This window comes from Coregonus clupeaformis, chromosome 10 (genome assembly GCF_020615455.1).
Source record: "Coregonus clupeaformis isolate EN_2021a chromosome 10, ASM2061545v1, whole genome shotgun sequence".
Taxonomy (NCBI): Eukaryota; Metazoa; Chordata; class Actinopteri; order Salmoniformes; family Salmonidae; genus Coregonus; species Coregonus clupeaformis.
In genome coordinates this window covers 2,760,525-2,775,672 of record NC_059201.1, presented here as the reverse complement: position 1 = coordinate 2,775,672, position 15,148 = coordinate 2,760,525, and the positions used below count along the sequence as shown (strand labels likewise).

Below are 15,148 nucleotides of genomic sequence, written 5' to 3'. Positions count from 1 at the left end.
CCTGATCTTTCTCTGTAATATTACGCAAAATAAATGAACAATCACTCATAACCCTCTTCCACTTCATATCGTTGTACAAACTATACCTCCTTTGACTAGGTGCAACAGCTTCTACTTCTGGTCCTGATAACAATACTTCTCCTCCTGGGAGGAACGTCACCATCCTAACCCTAATAACAGTCTTTTCCTCTAAAATTGCTGCTGGAGCTATTGGTTCCCTTGTAATCAAATGCGATATATTTATGGCTTTAATAACTATCAATGTTGAAAGAGTTAAATTGCTTCTCACTGTTGTTTTAATATACTGAAGTGTTAATGTCATTGTTGTGACTTCATCTATTTTCCATAAGACTTTTAACTCCTTACTTGTATTTCCCTCTATCACCTCTAGTGTCACTTTTTTAACTCTAATCCCTGACTTTCAAACTTTTGATTATAAAAAATACACCTACAATTACCTTGATCTTCCTGCTGGGAACTGTAAGTATAGATACTCAATCACCCTCAATCTTCTCTTATCATTCAGCAACGCATACTTTCCCAATGCATCTGCTCCCAACAGATCTAAACTCCTACCATATCTATCTTCCCACTAAACTCTAAAATGTCCTTCACCACTGTTCTCTCTCTCTTACTACTAACTTCGAAACTTAGCTTACTGTCTTAGAGTTCCTTCAACCCTAGTTCTCCTAACTTTTTTTAATCTAATCTTTTCTCCTAACCTTTAAAAACCTTTTCCACTGATTTATTCACAAAATCCTTTACCACCAATTTTTAGAATATGTGATCGGGAAGTCCCCACCTGCTTCTGACTTCTTCACACACAGACTTGGCAAACGATCAAACACCTTTTAGCCTAGTTTGAAATTTCTTTCCCCTCTTGGTGTAGGAATGTAACCAAGAATAACAGTCACCCCTTTTAACTTTATTTTTCAGACAGATTGTCTAATAGGCAGTCTAATAGATTATCATCCTTCCTATGATATTATCTTCTTAAGCAAATATGATTCCCAAAAACCCTACTTTTTAAAATCTTCTACCAGACAGCCGTCTAGTGTACATCTTATTGTAAAGTTCAATTTACACCATGCATCTCTTCCCAACAATGCAATATGTATATGTTCTAATATTAGTATGTCTATTTTAATTTCTCTTTGATTTTTATAGCAGAGCTCAATTGGTTCCTTAAGAGTAATCAACTGTTTTACTACCTCAAATCCCTATCCTAATTAGTTAATTTTACATAGTGAGATGTTTAACCTCTTTAGGCTCAACACAGATAAAAGTTTTTCCACTATCACTTCTCCTAGTCCTTTTTATTTCACTTCAATTGTTAGATATTTTCTTCCTTCTCCCTAAATCGGTTCTATCAGCTGACACCCCCCTTCGTATCTTCTAGGCAGTCTAGAATCCTTGCTCCTTTAAGGGTTCACCTAGAGAACAGGTGATCTTCACTTGCTCCTTTATCTTCCTTAGAAATGTCCTCTGTTGTTTCCTCCTGGCGCATTGCACTCACAGGTAAAGTAACCAACCTGTCCACAATTATAACACTCTTCTGAAAGTTGCTGGAAGTGTAGCTGAAATCTTCCTCCTCTTTCTAAGCCTTCTCTTCCTCTCCAATTCTGTGTCTGTCCAGAAACTGGCTGTGGATATGGATAACAACTGGTACCGCCCTTGGTGGCTGGTACAATTGCATTTGACCTTGTTCAGTTGAAGCTGTAGCAGTGATTGTTGATTTGGTTCACTCTGATTCTTCATAACCAAAGCTTCTCTTCTCCTTCTCCACCAGTTGTATTTGATTGAGTTTTCTGAGAGTTTCTTCGTCCTGTTCTTTCTTGTTGTTGACATATCAGGATTCTTCAACAGCTTATATTCTAAGTTCTGTCCTCGAAATATCATCTTCCATCATCTTCTTACTATTGGCCTTTCCTTGGCCTCAATGTATTCTTCTCCTCCAATTCTTGGGATCCTTTTCTCAGCAGTTTTTTCTTCTCTTCTGTATCTTCATCTTTATCTTCATCTTTCCGAACCTCATTCTTCTCTTAGTTTCCAGACATCTCGGTTTTTCTTACTTCTGGAGTTTTGGATTCATTTTTATGGTAGTTTCTGCTTGTCCTCTATCTATTATTCGTTCATCTTCATCTCTGATGCAATAATCACCCTCCTGGATGATCACTGGAAGCTGAGAATAAACATCCCTAAGCTCTACTTCCTTCTCATAAGGTGGGGGTCTTTTTGCTGAATCCGTATGTGAGAAAGGTGTACTAACTTCTGCCATTAGTTTTTCTGTCGCCTTCTCTTCCTTTAGCATTTTCTCTATACCTTTGTTTATCTTATCGCTGGAATCTTTTATCAGTTTTTGTTTGAGAATGAAGGACAACTTAAGAACACCCAGTTCTCGGTCTCTTTTCTTTACGTTGTTCCTTTTTTTCCCTTCTTTTGATCTGCTTTATGAATTGACAGAAGCACTTTCATTATGTTGATGACGTCAGGGTTAAGATTCCCTCTACTAGCTATGGTTTGTTCAATGTCAGGCCAACTTTTATTTCATTTGCCGGATAACCTAGCAATACTTTAGTTAAAGGATTACTATTTTGTACTATATCAACAGGTGTAATTACCTTCATAGTCCTGATATCTTTTTCCCCATTGTACCAACTCTTTTATATTCCTTTATTGTGAATTATTTTATTTTAGACTATATAGCCTATGGCTTCCCCCCTTTAATTATTATTTTAACCCTCCTGTTGTCCTGGGGTCATTCTGACCCCAAATTAAATATTTTGCCGACAAAATATGTTTTTTATTCATCAATTGGTCTGAAAATAACGGTAGTTGTTTAATACTATGCTCTTTATGATTCAAACAAATTTGAAGTAATTTGATTGAATTATGGGTGTTTTCCTAAATGTAATAACTTCTGTTGTCCTCTGGGGTCAAAAAGACCCCGCAGCACAAAGTTTACATACTGCTTGGCAAAACATCTTTGATCATGTTTCTTTGATGTGTGGGGTCAAGCAATGGTTATGACAACAACAACAACAACAAAAGTATTTTCTCACAGGTGTTTGGGCATTTCACATTTTAGTCTGAGAGAGACAGGCAGCACAATGAGGAGGCAGAAGTTTTATAATGCACAGGAGGCTTGCAAGATAATTTTTGAAATAAAAGAAAATAATGACCAGGAGGACAATGCTGCACATAATGAGGATGAATCAACTGATGAAGAGGGTTCAGGGTCAGAAGAGGAGGAACATAATGATGAGGTGATAGATCCAACATACAGACAGCATGCTACTTCTTCCTCCGAAGATTCCCCACATCTCCTGCTGCAGAAATGGAAGATGATTATGAATATAAGGAAATGGATGAACGTGATGATGACGTAGAATCTGAAGCTGGTATGGAAGAAGTGTCAGAAGTGGAGCACTGCACCTATTATGATGAAGAATCAACAGATGAGGTAGAATCTGAAGTTGAAATGGAAGAAGTGTCAGAAGTGGAGGACATCATCTATTAGGATGAAGACGAAGAATCAACAGATGAGGTAGAATCTGAGGAAGAGGACCCAGCTGAGATGGAAGAATATTTCCAGTCAAAGGATGAAACATTGATCTGGTCTTCCATCCCTCCCAGTGACCGACGACGCATGTTGACAGCAGAGAGAGATACAAGCCACCATGGTCCAACTGCATATGCAAGGTCTCGGATTGATGACATAAAGTCCACTTTTGACCTGTTTCTGCCAAAGCCTATTGAAGACGCAGTGCTGAGCATGACAAACAAGGAGGGGCAACGCGTTTATGGCAACAAGTGGAGAAAGATGGATCAAATGGATTTGCAGGCATATGTGGGTGTGTTGATTCTTGCTGGCGTGTACCGATCTAGTAAGGAAGCTACATCTAGTTTATGGCATGCCGAGTCTGGTAGGACAATTTTCCGTGCTACCATGACACTCAAGATGTTTCATAAAATCTCAAGAGTGATTAGATTTGATGATAAAGCCACAAGAGAAAATCGCCGTGCACGAGACAAACTTGCTCCCATTCGAGATGTATGGGACAAGTGGGTGTCTCTCCTGCCGTTGATGTACGATCCAGGTACTGATGTGACTGTGGATGAGCGCCTGGTCCCCTTCAGAGGTCGCTGTCCATTCAAACAGTACATCCCGAGTAAACCAGGTAAATATGGGATAAAAATATGGGTAGCATGCGATGCCAGGTCTAGCTATGCATGGAACATGCAGGTATACACTGGCAAACCGGCTGGTGCGCAGTCAGAAAAAAATCAGGGCATGAGAGTTGTCCTTGACATGACAGAAGGTCTCCGGGGGAAAACAATCACCTGTGACAACTTTTTTACTTCACATGCTCTTGGCTTGCAGCTGCTGAAAAGAAAGCTGTACATGGTGGGATAAGCCTGAGCTTCCCCCTGCTCTGGTGTCAAAAAAGGACCGGGCACGGTTCACATCGAAGTTTGCCTTCACCGAGACCCATACTCTAGTGTCATATCACCCCAAAAAACAGAAAAATTTTCTTCTGATGAGCACTCTGCATCGGGATGCTGCTGTGAGCAACAGGGATGACAAAAGGCCCCAAATCATTGAAGATTACAATCACAACAAAGGTGGTGTTGATAACCTTGACAAAGTTACCAGTGTGTACACGTGCAAAAGAATGACAGCCCGTTGGCCACTCGTTGTCTTCTACAACATTCTCGACGTGTCTGCATACAACTCTTTTGTCCTATGGTCTGAAATCAAGCCAGCCTGGAATCAGGGAAAGTACAACAAGAGAAGGCTCTTCATGGAGGAGCTTGGGCGACAACTGGTGATACCTCACATCAAGCGACGCAAGGTTGTTCCCCGCACGTCAGCCGCTGTCAAATTGGTTAAGGAGATCCAGCAGGTCTCCTCCAGCTCTACCTCTGCAGCAGCTCCCCCTTTCCCAGTTCCCTCATGCCGACCAGCCCTTCCTCGCCCATTACCCAAAAGGAGTAGGTGCAAATTCTGCCCTCGCCGAAGTGATTTCAAAACATCCAAAATGTGCCAAAAATGCAATGCATACATCTGCAAAGATCACGCCATTACTACCTGCCTCGCATGCAACTGAGGGCTCATTCAGACTAAAAAGTTAGGTTTTGAAGTTGAAAATGTTTTGGAAATGAATTATAACATGTGTTATATGTCTGGTAATAAGTTGGAATAAAGTTGACTGAAAAGTTGAAACAGAGAAGTGATTGTAAATGTATACTGTATGCTTTATAAACAGTCAAACCAGGCGGGGTCATTTTTGACCCCAGAGGACAAAAGGTGTGATTATGGGCTGTCATTAATAAAAATAAAATGATTCAAAAACAGCATCCTCACTAAACTTTTACAAATACCACTCAGTGATAAGTCAAATAGTCAAAATAATAATAGGTCAAAATAATTTATAGTTTCATTGTATTTTTACTTAAAAACAGGGTATACTTTTATGTAAACAAGGTCTATTGGCTCTAAATTCCAAAACAAATGAAAAGAATTCTAGTAATGGGTTGAACAGAAGTAAGACTAAAGATGTAACACAGAATTGATTGAAAATGTATACTGTATCAATCAATCAATCAATTTTATTTTATATAGCCCTTCTTACATCAGCTAATATCTCGAAGTGCTGTACAGAAACCCAGCCTAAAACCCCAAACAGCTAGTAATGCAGGTGTAGAAGCACGGTGGCTAGGAAAAACTCCCTAGAAAGGCGAAAGCCTAGGAAGAAACCTAGAGAGGAACCAGGCTATGAGGGGTGGCCAGTCCTCTTCTGGCTGTGCCGGGTGGAGATTATAACAGAACCATGCCAAGATGTTCAAAAATGTTCATAAGTGACAAGCATGGTCAAATAATAATCAGGAATAAATCTCAGTTGGCTTTTCATAGCCGATCATTAAGAGTTGAAAACAGCAGGTCTGGGACAGGTAGGGGTTCCATAACCGCAGGCAGAACAGTTGAAACTGGAATAGCAGCAAGGCCAGGCGGACTGGGGACAGCAAGGTGTCATCATGCCCGGTAGTCCTGACGTATGGTCCTAGGGCTCAGGTTCTCAGAGAGAAAGAGAGAACGAGAGAATTAGAGAGAGCATACTTAAATTCACACAGGACACTGGATAAGACAGGAGAAGTACTCCAGGTATAACCAACTAACCCCAGCCCCCCGACACATAAACTACTGCAGCATAAATACTGGAGGCTGAGACAGGAGCGGTCCGGAGACACTGTGGCCCCATCCGAAGAAACCCCCGGACAGGGCCAAACAGGAAGGATATAACCCCACCCACTCCGCCAAAGCACAGCCCCCGCACCACTAGAGGGATATCCCCAACCACCAACTTACAATCCTGAGACAAGGCCGAGTATAGCCCACAGAGGTCTCCACCACAGCACAAACCAAGGGGGGGCGCCAACCCAGACAGGAAGATCACGTCAGTAACTCAACCCACTCAAGTGACGCACCCCTCCCAGGGACGGCATGAAAGAGCACCAGCAAGCCAGTGACTCAGCCCCTGCAACAGGGTTAGAGGCAGAGAACCCCAGTGGAGAGGGGAACCGGCCCGGCAGAGACAGCAAGGGCTGTTCGTTGCTCCAGCCTTTCCGTTCACCTTCACACTCCTGGGCCAGACTACACTCAATCATATGACCTACTGAAGAGATAAGTCTTCAGTAAAGACTTAAAGGTTGAGACCGAGTCTGCGTCTCTCACATGGGTAGGCAGACTGTTCCATAAAAATGGAGATCTATAGGAGAAAGCCCTGCCTCCCGCTGTTTGCTTAGAAATTCTAGGGACAATTAGGAGGCCTGCGTCTTGTGACCGTAGCGTACGTATTGGTATGTACGGCAGGACCAACTCGGAAAGATAGGTAGGAGCAAGCCCATGTAACGCTTTATAGGTTAACAGTAAAACCTTGAAATCAGCCCTTGCCTTAACAGGAAGCCAGTGTAGGGAAGCTAGCACTGGAGTAATATGATCAAATTTCTTGGTTCTAGTCAGGATTCTAGCAGCCGTATTTAGCACTAACTGAAGTTTATTTAGTGCTTTATCCGGGTAGCCGGAAAATAGAGCATTGCAGTAGTCTAACCTAGAAGTAACAAATGCATGGATTAATTTTTCTGCATCATTTTTGGACAGAAAATTTCTGATTTTTGCAATGTTACGTAGATGGAAAAAAGCTGTCCTTGAAACAGTCTTGATATGTTCGTCAAAAGAGAGATCAGGGTCAAGAGTAACACCGAGGTCCTTCACAGTTTTATTTGAGACGACTTTACAACCATCTAGATGAATTGTCAGATTTAACAGAAGATCTCTTTGTTTCTTGGGACCTAGAACAAGCATCTCTGTTTTGTCCGAGTTTAAAAGTAAAAAGTTTTCAGCCATCCACTTCCTTATGTCTGAAACACAGGCTTCTAGCGAGGGCAATTTTGGGGCTTCACCATGTTTCATTGAAATGTACAGCTGTGTGTCATCCGTACTGTATGCTTTATAAACAGTCAAACCAGGCGGGGTCATTTTTGACCCCAGAGGACAAAAGGCGTAAGGCATTTGGGAGGACAACACGAGGGATAAACTAAACTAAAAAAAAAAAAAAAAAAATCCATCAATTTTTAATCAATCAACAAAAATATGAATATTAAAAAATTATATTCAAAAAATTTATTCCAAAAAATTATTTTTAAGTAAAATTAAAAATAAATTAAAAAATCTATTAAAAAATTATGAATAATCAAAAACATTTTTTTTCTTCCTATATCATATTTTACCAATTTATCAATTAGTGGCTATCTTACCACAACCCATCAGGAAAGTAAATGCAAGTAGTCAACTTCAGACTACAATACCCATAAACCCCCTTGCTTTATAAGCACCCAAGTATCTTAATTTTACAGAATAATGTCAGTACTCGATTTCCAACAGAACCCCTAATCAACCCAAGTGATGCACAGAAACTCCAACATGCAATTTTTAATGAATGAGTATTTTGCCAAGCCTCTGTGAAATTGTCATAACATCAAATATCCTGTAGGGGAAGATTTTGTAAACAGAACAGTACCAAAACCTTTTTGACTCGATCCTCGGTCGCGTCACCCCTTGTCATGTGACGTACACGCCAGCCCCTCCTCTCTTTCTCTCTCTCTCTCTCCTCTCGTCCTATCGTTCCTCTCATATGACAAAAGAGCATAGAAACAGACAATAATTTAAAGTTTATACATTCACTGAGTTATTTCCAGCATTCAATATTCCACTCACATTCGCTCCAAGTATTAACTCAGGAATAATTATAGATAACTCAATAACATTTTTATTTATTTTAATCCGTCATTTTATTTTATTTATTTTAATCCGTCAACATATCTAATTTATAAATTCAATAGATCTCAAAAACAGTTTCATCTTCAAACAACAGACAACGTAACAACTATTTATTTTTATTTTTATTTTTTATTTATTTCACCTTTATTTAACCAGGTAAGCCAGTTGAGAACAGGTTCTCATTTACAACTGTGACCTGGCCAAGATAAAGCAAAGCAGTGCAATAAAAACAACACAGAGTTACATATGGGGTAAAAAACATAAAGTCAAAAATACAACAGAAAATATATATACAGTGTGTGCAAATGTAGCAAGTTATGGAGGTAAGGCAATAAATAGGCTATAGTGCAAAATAATTACAATAGTATTAACACTGGAATGCTAGATGTGCAAGAGATTATGTGCAAATAGAGATACTGGGGTGCAAAAGAGCAAAATAAATAACAATATAGGGATGAGGTAGTTGGGTGGGCTAATTTCAGATGGGCTGTGTACAGGTGCAGTGATCGGTAAGGTGCTCTGACAACTGATGCTTAAAGTTATTGAGGGAGATAAGAGTCTCCAGCTTCAGAGATTTTTGCAATTCGTTCCAGTCATTGGCAGCAGAGAACTGGAAGGAATGGCGGCCAAAGGAGGTGTTGGCTTTGGGAATGACCAGTGAGATATACCTGCTGGAGCGCAGACTACGGGTGGGTGCTGCTATGGTGACCAATGAGCTAAGATAAGGCGGGGATTTGCCTAGCAGTGATTTATAGATGGCCTGGAGCCAGTGGGTTTGACGACGAACATGTAGTGAGGACCAGCCAACAAGAGCGTACAGGTCACAGTGGTGGGTAGTTTATGGGGCTTTGGAGACAAAACGGATGGCACTGTGAATACACCAACTAGAATACACCATTAGACTCTAAATGTCTAATTCTTTGTTCCTCCATCTGTGTCTGTGTCTGTTTCTCCCTGCAGCACAGTCTAACAGAAGTGTGACCAATTTACCCAAAATCCCCCGTGTTGTAGTTTTACTAAAATCCCTCGTGTTGTAGTTTTAGTACCGTAAAATCAAACGTGTCATAATCTAGTGCCGTAAACTCCCACGTGTCGTAACCTAGTGTAGTAAAATCAAACGCATGCGCAATACATTCAACGATACGATTTCACCATGGAAGGGAAATTATCAGTTCTCTCCTCTATGACCCAAACAGACAGTTAACAGTCCAGCTGTAACTCAGTTTTCCCCTCATAGTCAAACAACATTTAACAGAGCTCACAACGCATAGAACCTGAATTCTACACACACACAAACATAATTTAAGAGGCTTTATTCCATCGCAATGGCCCTCTAAGGTCACACGTTAGCATGTAGCATGTAACACAATTAGCATTTAGCATTAGCATTTAGCCTTAGCCTTTATGTACAATGTGGCATGAACCACAATCAGCATTTAGCATTAGCATTAGCATTTAGCATTAGCCTTTATGTACAATGTGCATGAACAATATAACCTGCATTGTGCCTAAATTCTTTTTTCCTTTACCACTAACTTTATGCTGCCGTGAGTATGGATATTTTATGAGAGGTCCCCCCAAGCAGATATCCCGTCGGATAGAAGATGAGCAGCAACTTACAATAAATCTATAACCAAACACCAGTCCCAGACTGACCTGAACACCTAACGCTTCCAGGATTTATGGCCCATCCTATGATGGCCTTGTTTCCAAGGTATTTCCAGATTCACAATGCCCTAATTGTATACGTATATCTGCCTTATTCATCTGCCTTTATTCACTACCATAAATTTTTCTAGGATTCCTATTATTTGCGCCGTTTACCAATGCAACCACATTTTAGAATAATTATTACAGACCCTTAGTCGACAGCAACAAAACCACATCTACCCAAGTAATTTACATGGTACACCTTCACCAGCGCACATCCATAAGCCAGCCAACCAACTAACGCCCAATAATTTGTGAGGAATCTCACCTTATCTTGAGCGGTAGTCACCTCGCGGCTCACGAATGAAACAAAGGGAAGATGCAGACCAATCTCAGCGGAGCCTCCATTTGTCGTATCGTGTCAATGCTGGTAATTATTGCTGTCAAACAAAGGAGTCCGCTCATACTGAACCTTGATCATAAGTTTTATTCATATCACAAGATTTCAGCATGAGCTTACAGGTGTCAAGATCACCCGGAGAACGGCATCCCCCGAATTGCAATGGCCGCTCTAACCTCTTCTTCGCTTTTTACCCAGTATATATAATCTTCCCAAGATGTGGGTGGCTCCCTCTACTGTCCAATCCCCTGTCTACAACACACACTTCCTGTCTGTTGTATGTGGCGTTACACTAAAACATTCCCTCTTGATACTAAAATAAACATCCTCAAAGGTTCCACTTAAACCCATTAAGAAAGTCATAATCTTAATACACTACATTGTCTATCTGGGGATACAGATAGACACTGTATCAATGAGGGCTTGAATTTCGGATCCTCGAAGGGTTGCCCTATTGCTAGCCCTACGAAGGTTCGTCCGAATCACACGGTAACGGCGCTTTCGGTCATGTCACTTTGGGTCTCATGTCTTCGGCCCGTCTTGAGTCCCGATAGGCAAAGTGTCCTCCTACATCCCAGTGTTTACAGATGCCTCTCTGACTGGATGTCAGACCCAAGCGATAGGAGGTGTGTGGCCTCTTTCGAGTCGTCACATCAACCTCTTAGAGTTGGAAACGGTTCTACTGGTTCTGACCCACTTCGCGTCTACCCTTCGGGGTCGCGATGTGCTGGTCTGGTCAGACAACCGAACCACAGTAGCCCACATCAATCGCCAGGGAGGAGTCAGGTCTCCTGCACTCGCCGTCGCATTCTCGTTAGATACCCCCATAGCGGCGGGTCCTCGTCCTCCGAGTGATGGGGATTTGGGCCTGGGATGAGCATTATGTCCTTCGCCTCTGATTAGTTGAAATAGATGTCCTCTTCCAAAACGAGGTTAGTAATCTCGGTTTTGATGTCCAGAAGCTCTTTTCAGTCATATTAAATAGTTTCCAAATGCCCCGAAATAAGGTATAGCCTACTCTCTACAGAGAGAGAGGGTGGAGAGGGGGGAGACAGAGAGAGAGGGTGGAGAGGGGGGAGACAGAGAGAGAGGGTGGAGAGGGGGGAGACAGAGAGAGAGGGTGGAGAAGGGGGAGACAGAGAGAGAGGGTGGAGAGGGGGAGACAGAGAGGGGGGCCTCTCTCTGTCTCCCCCTCTCCACCCTCTCTCTGTCTCCCCCTTCTCCACCCTCTCTCTCTGTCTCCCCCTCTCCACCCCTCTCTCTGTCTCCCCCCCTGCTCCCTCTCCACCCTCTCTCTCTGTCTCCCCCTCTCCACCCTCTCTCTCTGTCTCCCCCTCTCCACCCTCTCTCTCTGTCTCCCCCCTCTCCACCCTCTCTCTCTGTCTCCCCCCCTCCCTCTGTTCTCTCAGAGGGCTGACTGAGAAGCTGAACATTATCTCCACCTCGCACGTTTGACCTAGTTTACCCTTTAGGATGTATGTGATAATCAGGAGAAATGCCAGGCTCTATTTTCCGTCACCCTCGGCTGGTTGGTAGACAGCGACAGTGTATGGCGACGGAGCCTGCTTCACCAATGGCAGCCTATTCCCTATATAGTGCACTACTTTTGACCAGGGCCAAAATAGGGAATAGGGTGCTATTTGGGATTCATCTAGACTCACCAGAGGGACATGGTGATATCCCTCCTCTGACAGATGGGTGGGTGGAATCTCCTGGCAGACAGAAACACAGAGAGAAGCGAGGGTGAGGATGAGGGTCTGAGCCAAGGCTGGTGTGCAGGAGTGGGATAACTGAGTAAAGTTCAAAAGGTACTCTCACTCAAAACGAAATAACCAATTAAAAAGAAATAGAGAAACACCAGAGTGTACGGCCATTTTTGGAGGGTGTAGTGAAACATAATAAACTACTACCTTTACTGTATATCTAGGTGAAATAAACCCTGTTAACCCTTTCCACACTCCTCGGAGTTGGCCTATATGGATGGGGCTACATTGAAATGTTTCTTACAGAAGAAACACGAAAAGCATATGTGTGTGAGCATGGTAGTAATTGAAAGGGAACAGTTTGGAGATGATGGGAAATTTTACAGTTCACCTTGACACAAGACGGAATCCAAACATTACACTGTTTGATTTCATGCGCATTTTACAATTACTGCACTTTTCGCAGCATTTGTTGATGACTAAATCTGAAAATACTCTGGATACATTCAGGAACGTGATAGGAACATGCCTGGGAAATGTAGGGTAGGCGCAACACAAGACAAGAAAAGGGGTTGGGAGAGCACTAGCAGTTCCTAAGTCATTTCAATGCACTTTTATGACTCAAAGAAGTCTTCAACTATACTCATTTGTTTTGAGCTCTCCCTTCTGTATACCCCTGTTTGGGAGACAACCCCGCATCCAAGCCATCACACAATTACTGTTGTTTACGCAATCCAAAAACGTCCCATTTTTTTATAAATCGCAATTTGGGTCAGATGGGCGTCATTGGAAAGCTTGTTTTTATTGCCAACACGGCTAGTTATAAAATATGATCAACTAGTGTTAGGGTTTCACAGAGCAATTCGGTGAAACAGATGGTAATTTTGGTGCGCGTAGAAAGGAATCATGCGTGCGTTCAGGGTGCGTGTTCCAGTGACGGAATTTCTTCACAATGGACAAACAGGCTCATTCTGTTCAGAACAACCCAGGGTATAACGCCATGTCGAAACGTAGTTATCATAAACGTTGACACTGTATATGACATGAGTTTGATGACTCGCGGGTGTTTTGGCTAGATTGTATGACATCAAAGCGGGATGTATTATAATCCTCAACGCCTCGTCTTTCAAAATACACAGAGTCCTCTTAATTTACAGCATTTCCCCTCTCTCAGACAACAACATTTGTTACAAAGTTGCCTAATGAGCGGGAGGAATGGGGGGGGGGAAACTTCGCAACTTGTTGCGTGCGCCACTCAAGTTCAGAACGGCTGTCAGTCAAAACCCATACAGCACTGTGAGGCACAGAGTTCTGACGTCATTCATAGCATGTTACGTTACAGCCACTGCAGTCCAATTTAGCACTTATCAGTGGCAAAAATCTGCCATTTTCAACCCGTATACGGGTATGAGTGTAAAGGGCTACTGCCAACGAATGTGTAATAATTGGAACTAATTGCAACTGTCAAATAAAGTGTAACTTCAAAGAATATTCCACAAATGACCACAATTTTTGCTGAGCCCAGATTGTCATTTCATACAAGGTTAATCCATTCTCGCTTTTATCTGGGATCAAATCAAAACAGTGAACATACCAGAAGAAAGAATCTGTTAATTCATCTCATCTCTTCGTTGTAATTGGAAGATCTTTTGAGTTGCACCAAAATAGATGAGTGCAGTGAAAACTGTAGAACATGCAGGAGTTCCTGTCCCACGAGTTGGTTTAGAAGGAAGAGACGAGAGCTCACCCAAAGAGCTGAGCGGAATAGATTGCCTTGCACAATTTTTTCAGTGTTCCATTTTCTGTCAGGCTGGCATAGTTTGCTGGTTCATTAGAGAAGGCCAGACACAGAGGAGGCCAGACGCAGAGGAGGCCAGACGCAGAGGAGGCCAGACACAGAGGAGGCCAAACACAGAGGAGGCCAGACACAGAGGAGGCCAGACACAGAGGAGGCCAGACGCAGAGGAGGCCAGACACAGAGGAGGCCAAACACAGAGGAGGCCAGACACAGAGGAGGCCAGACACAGAGGAGGCCAGACGCAGAGGAGGCCAGACGCAGAGGAGGCCAGACGCAGAGGAGGCCAGACACAGAGGAGGCCAGACGCAGAGGAGGCCAAACACAGAGAGGGTAGGGTTGAGTCAGAGGCAGGTGAACAGAGGTAGGGTTGGAGGCAGTGGCAGTGTACTGTGACTGTTTAGACTCTGAGAACGGAGAAAGGAACAGGCACAGAAGACCGGAACAGAAGACAGACACATAGAATGCCGATTTGACTCGGAGGCAGGGAACCGAGGTGGTGGTAGAGATGGTAGAATTGTAACTGTACTGTGACTAGGAGCAGGAGACAGACATATAGAAGGCAGACAGGGTAGACTGCCTCAGACAGGATAGACTGCCTCAGACAGGATAGACTGCCTCAGACAGGGTAGACTGACTCAGACAGGAAAGGGAACAGGTGTAGAGGTGGTGCAGCCAGCATTTGAACAGACAGAGAAGGTAGACATATCACCCTATTCCCCTACATAGTGCACTACTTTTAACCAGAGCCCCTATGGACCCTGGTCTAAAGTAGTGCACAATGTAGGGAATAGGGTGTCATTTGGGACCCTGACACAGAGCGGGTTCAGTTTAGGGCAGGGAACTGAGGTTGAAGGCAGGCAGGCACCGACTGTACTGTGACCCAGAACACAGAGGTACAGAGGATGGTGATGGCGCTGTACTTTGACACTACGACACTGTTTAGAGAATCTGTAATTTGTTTATGGCCTTCCTGTCACTCTCCCTCTGTCTGTGTCTGTTCTTCCTGACTACAAAACACAACAACACATCATCCTCCAGACTGTCTGTTCTTTTGGAATAGCAAGTGTAAGGTGAGGGGGAAATGTTTTAGGGATGTAATTATTCACCAGTACGCATCAGTCCCCCGATTCAAATGTGTAAGATACAAGTGCATCTGTCCGTGGACGCCCAAACCGATCCAAATGTAGTAGCATGCATCTGTCAGAAAATAAATTCAAACGTTACGAATCGCCGGTCCACTAAAATGTTTCTACCTT

General features: G+C 42.8%; 1 pseudogene; it reads left to right on the top strand.

Moving 5' to 3' along the window:
* The first annotated feature begins 3,527 nt into the window (after positions 1–3,527).
* LOC123491644 lies at positions 3,528–14,257 on the top strand (annotated as a pseudogene).
* The last annotated feature ends 891 nt before the right edge of the window (positions 14,258–15,148 follow it).